At 31.3% G+C, this 6370-nt stretch overlaps 1 long non-coding RNA gene across 1 annotated transcript; it reads right to left on the bottom strand.

Moving 5' to 3' along the window:
- Positions 1 to 1166: 1166 nt before the first annotated feature.
- Positions 1167 to 5347, bottom strand: LOC124951738. The gene is made up of 2 exons (XR_007101697.1): positions 5201 to 5347; positions 1167 to 2366 (listed from the first exon to the last, which is right to left on the bottom strand). It is a non-coding gene; the product is annotated as an uncharacterized LOC124951738 (long non-coding RNA).
- Positions 5348 to 6370: the final 1023 nt, after the last annotated feature.

Raw genomic sequence — 6370 nt, forward strand, 5'->3', positions numbered from 1 at the left:
GTTTATATACAGTATTCACGGAGAATTTAATCCGTAGAACAAGCGAAAGAGTTGAATGCGTTTGTCATTCGGAAAAAAAAAAAAAAAAAAAAAAAAAACTACAAAACAAGCAAAAGAAAAAAAAAGAAATAGAAAAAGAACGGAAAAAAAAGAGAAAGAGAAATAGAAAAAGAATGAAAAGAGAGTGAAGGAGAGAGAGAAAGAGAGAGAAGAAAGGAAGCAAATGATTTATGTACTATGTATGTATATCTGGAATACTGATCCATGTGTATTTGTATATGAACGAAAAAGGACGGACGGACGGGCAGACGGAAGAAGGAAAGAGAGATAAAGTTAGAGATAGAGACGGATAGATACCAAAGGGAAAGAGGGAAAAAGGGAAGCAGAGAGAGAGAGAGAGAGAGAGAAAGAGAAAGAGAAATAGAGAGGGAGAAAGAAGGAGAGAGAGAGAGATCGAAAGAGTGCACACGTAACACAACACCGGCCTGCGGCGGAGGAACAACGGAACGAGCAACAGGTACATACGTACGTGCATCTACGTAGATCTCTCTCTCTCTCTCTCTCTCTCTATCTATCTCTATCTCTCTTTGTCTCTCTCTCTCTATCTCTCTCTATCTCTGTCTTTCTCTTTCTGTCTCTCTCTTATTGGCATATGCGCGTAAGTAAGTAAGTAAGTAAGTAAGTACACGTGACGTATTCGAATAAGAGATTTTACGAAGAACCTTAAACCGATGTTCTAAGAAGAAGTATATTTTCCAAGATCTACGTGAATTGGCCAATTCGAAAAAGAATTTCAACGTGCAAGTGTTTGATCATACATCAAATATCGCTCAAGTCATCAATTATTTATATTGTTATTGAAACCATTTTTTTCTTCTTTTTTTTTTTTTTTTTTTTTTTTTTTTTTTTTTTTTTCGGGGACTGGTTGTTGGCTCTATGTCTAAACTAGATCAACGTTTACGAAACTTTGTCCTAGGGATAGTAAGGACTCAAAAAAAAAAAAAAAAAAAAAAAAAAAAGAAAAAACAGAATCGTGAAATTTTAATAAACCTTACATCTTGATTATTTTATAGATTAAGAATAGACATTAATGATAAATATTGGTTGAGAAAACAGAACGAAACAAAAAAAAGTAAAGAAAAGATAAGAAAAGAAAAAGAAAGGGAAACATTTTATCCTTCAATTTTAATCGTGTAAAAAAATGAAATACAAGACAATGAAAGAAAATAAAAATACAAATACAAATAACAAAATACAATATGCAAATGATAAAGTGAAAGTAATAAAACAATGTTAATTTTCATAATAATTCCATTCGTTAGACTTATTTAGATAATATTATTATTCTGGGCAAATGCTGAACCAGACAATTCGATTATTAGTTTAAATAGTTAGCGCAATATTCGTTTAATAGAATTTTAAATAATTAATATAAATATAAATAAGATATATCTGAATAAATATGTTCTTGAGCGTATGGATTAGCTATTAAGATATCAATTAAATATCGATAAACTATTCGATATTGATCGAAATCATACGACTCGATAAGCAAATATATTATACAATTGGAACGTAACGATGAGAATTTCTAAGTAATAATAAGAAGAAATAATAAATCCGATCGTTTTAATTTTATCGGGATACACATTTGTTGAACAACAATTAATCACGATATTCTTTTATCGATCTAATCGATTCGTATCTATTCACGTTGAATTTTGCTTATCGATCGAATCCAAACGATCTGTCAATAATATTCGTTCGTTCGTATATACACATGTACGTATATACATATCGACATGTAAAAATCATGTTAAAATATGTGGGTAAACATAACATAAATATAAAATAAGACATTTAGATGCATATATGGTTAAGGTACACTTATACATCACTATATACGTTTTCTTTAAAGGAAAGAATAACAGAAATAGACTGGATCAACGCAAGAGTGATCGTGCTATGTTCCATAGAGAGAGAGAGAGAGGGAGAGAGAGAGAGAGAGAGAGAGAGACAGAAAAGAATAAAGAAGGAAAGGGAAAAAAGAACAAAAGCAAAAGAAAATAGAGAAGAATGGTAAGATGCACTCAACAGTATATACGAATCGTTCGGTCATCGAGTTTGCGAAGAGTACCAGACGAAACGAGCGAGAAAGACTGATAGAGAGAGAGAGAGAGAGAGAGAGAGAGAAAAAGAGACGAGAGAGCACGGTCAAGGAATACCATAAAGATGATAGAACGGAGTAGCCTCCCTCTCGGCAAGCCGCACGTTCGAGCCATTACAGTACCATGCGATCGGATATGTCGGTCAACGTGATCCTCGAACTGGGTGAAACTGTACTTCGTTCTAGCGAACCTTCCGTCCTTGCGAGAATAGAAAACGAACGTTACGTATATATATATATATACATATGTATATATATATACATATATGTATATGTATGTATGTACTGAAATTGATACATCGATTTTAATGAAATTGTTAGAAATGAAAAAAAAAAGAAAAGAAAGAAAAGAAATTTATTTTATCGAAAAAATTCAAAGCGAATTTTTAAATGTCATTATGTGCATTGAATCGAGCTGCACGTTCTAAAAGCTCGTAAAAAAAATTTTGATTATTATAATTATTATTATTATTTTTATTGTTGTTGTTGTGGTTGTTGTTGTTGCTATTCCTATTCTCATTATTATCCTTCTCATTAATATTCTTATTATTCTTGACGTTATTGTTATTCTTATTATTATTATTATCAATCCCGTTGATGTTGTTGTGGTTGTTGTTGCAGTTGTACTTGTGGTTGTTTAATGATTGGCTGTTGTAGTTCCCGCTATGGTTGTCGTTGTATTCGTCGTTGTAGTTGTCATGGTTGTTGTTGTTCTCCTTGTATGGTTATGGATTTCGTGATTGTTGTGGTTGTCATTGTCGTTGTGGTTGTCATTGTCGTTGTGGTTAGAGTTGCGGTTGTCGTTATAGTTGTCGTTGTGGTTGTCGTTGCAATTGTGGTTATTCTTGTGCTTGTTGCTTTCATTGTGATTGCGGTTGTCGTTGTGATTTTCGTTACGGTTGTGGTTGAGGTTGTGGCTGTTGTTCTAGTTGTTATTGTGGTTGTTGTTTACATTGTTGTGATTGCCGTGGTTGTCGTTATGGTTGCGGTTGTCGTTGTGGTTGTTTTTGTGGTTGTTGTGGTTGTTGTTGTCGCAGTTTTTGTGGTTTTCGTTGCGGTTGTGGTTGATGTTGTGACTGTTGTTCTAGTTGTTATTGTGATTGTTGTTTACGTCGTTGTTGTGATTGTCGTGATAGTCGTTGTGATTGCGGTTGTTGTTGTGATTGTCGTTGTGGTTGTCGTTATAGTTGTCGTTGCGGTTGTGATTGTTGTTATGGTTCTTGTTTCGGTTGTCGTTGCGATTGTCGTTGGGCTCATTTTGTTTGTCGTTGTGATTGTTGTTGTTATTATGGTTGTTGTGGTTATTTTGTGGTTCTTGTGGTTGTTGTTGTGGTTGCTGTCGTGGTTGTCGTTGTCGTTGTGGTTGTTTTTTAGTTATGGTAGGTTTTTAGTTGTTGTGGTTGTTGTAGTGATTGTTTTTTAGTTGTTATGGTAGTTGTAGTGGTTGTTTTTTAATTGTTGTGGTTGTTTTAGCGGTTGCTTTTGTGATTGTTTTGTAGTTGTTGCGGTTGTAGTAGTGGTGGTTCTTTAGTTGTTGTGGTTGATGTAGTGGTGGTTTTTTAGTTGTAGTGATTGTTTTTAGTTGTTGTGGTTGTTTTTTAAATGTTGTGGTTTTTTTTTAGTTGTTTGGTAACAACCAAACGGTTATGATTGTATGGTAATGGTTGTATGGTTTTATGGTTATCTTTGCCAACATCTACCGACTATACGACAAACTAATATGACAACCGTACAAGCATAACCATACAACCATACAATCATACAACCATACAACTATAACCATCCAACCACACAACCATTACCATACAACCATACCAACCATAACCATACAACCATACCAACCATAACGATAACAATTACAACAAACACGACAACTAAAAAGCAACCACCATAACAACTAAAAAACAACCACTAGAAAAAAGACAACAACTAAACCAATTTCCATTACAACAATCACAAAAACGACAACAAAAACAACCACTACAACACCCACAACAACTAAAAAACAACAACTACAACTACCACAACAACTAGAACAACCACAACAACAACCACAAAAACAACCTCAGGAACAACAACTACGACTACAACGACAACTACAATGACATCCACAATGGCAACCACAACGGCAATTACAACCATAACGACAACCACAAAGACAAACACAAAGACAACTACAATAACAACTACAACGACAAGGATGACGACGATTCGTTTTTTTTTATTGTTTTTTTTTTTACCCCTACAACACCGACTTCTGCCACAAAATCAACCAAAACAGAATCCACAACAACAACCACAACAACAAACACAACAACTATTATACAACAACCACGACGACCACAACAAAATAACAACGGGATTGATAATAATAATAAGAATGAGAATAACAACAAGAATAATAATAATAATGTCTATTCATGCTTGAAATATTCATATTTCGTCTATCCTTTGCATGGCCTATTCATTCTTGACCTATTCATACTTGCCCTATTCTTTCGATACCTACTATTGTTATACCTAGTCTTCTTACACCTAGTCTCTTTATGTTCATTCATGTTTTTCCTATTTTTATTATAACTATTCACGTTATACTTATTTTTATTCCTATTGTTCTTATTATTTTTGTTATTCCTATTATTCTTATTGTTCTTATTACTCTTATTCTTATTTTTATTATCATTCTTATTATTCTTATTCCTTTTCTTATTCTTATTCCTTTTCTTATTATTATTATTATTATTATTATTATATGTTGAATTATTGTTAATCATATATATGTGATAAACGTGAGAGAATATTAATAAAGAAAAATCGAAGTGAATTTTAACATGTTAACATTATTATTTGAAGTGTTGGCATAGAAATATTTTCAACAAAAAAAAATTGTTGATTAAAAATGTTTTATTACATACATACGTATGTACCAAACTGATACAACGATTTTATGTAGGAAATAGATTTGAAAAGAAAGAAAGGAAAAAGAAAAGAAAAGAGAAAAACAAAATTGTCGATAAAAAATTATTCGTTTACCTGTAGCAAATACGAGGAAAATTTTTTAACATGAAAATCAAAGCGATTCTTGATTTGTGAACTATTTGAAGTATACGCCTAGAAACAATTTTCTCTCTTCTCTTCCTCTTCTTTCACTAACCTCCTCACTCCCTCTCCACCACCAACTTATCGGGCTATCATATAAAATATATTTTAATTATATATAATGGATTTCTATGTCTATATTTAAATATTACAGTTTTTCGTCAATTGCTTTTGACGAAACAAAAAAAAAAAAGAGAAAAAAAAGAAACTGAAATCGAATACCAACATAAATATGTTTTCACAACTCGTAGGTACATATTTGCAAACGTATACTTCGTTTTGTATAAATTTTTCGCCAAAAAAGAAAAAAATATATACATATATACATACCGTTGAAGTACTTGGTACCGTACTTACTGACCATATTAATTAATGCTATCTATGTGTGTGTTTGTATGTGTATACGTAGAAGTACGTAAACTTTTTTCAAAAGTCTGAAAAACTCGCTAGATTCTAAACGATCACAACTCTAAAGTAGCAAATAGTAATTTGTGTTAATAATCATATATATATATGATTATTAACACAAAAATATATATTTATATATATATATATATATATATATAAACACACACACACACACACACACACATTTCTTTTTTGTTGTTTCTCCTTCGATATTCTTTATTTTGAGTATATTTTAACTACGTCATATTTCAACTTTAATGTAAACTTAATATCATTAATTAATAACTATATTTCATTTAAATCAACAAATTAATAGTTTATTTGAATAAATACAAATGATGTGTATTTTTATAGACGATAATTCAATATATTTCGCGACACAAATACGTATTTATGTGTATATATAAATATATATATTTATTTAATTATTTATTTATTCATTTATTTATTTATTTTACAAGTTTCACTTAAAAAGATGAGCTATAATAAATGAACGGTCGCAACTGAAATAGATAAATGGAAAAAGAAAATGGAAATTGAAGAAAAAAAAAAAAAAATAAAGGTGAAGTGACGAAAAAAATAAAAATAGACGAAAAGAAAGAAAAGGTAAAGCGAAAAAAGAAAAAAAAAAAAAAAAACGAAAAAGAAACACGTGGATAACACGCGCAAGAATCGAAAGTCATGTCATTGACACGC

Source organism: Vespa velutina, chromosome 9, assembly GCF_912470025.1.
Source record: "Vespa velutina chromosome 9, iVesVel2.1, whole genome shotgun sequence".
NCBI lineage: Eukaryota > Metazoa > Arthropoda > Insecta > Hymenoptera > Vespidae > Vespa > Vespa velutina.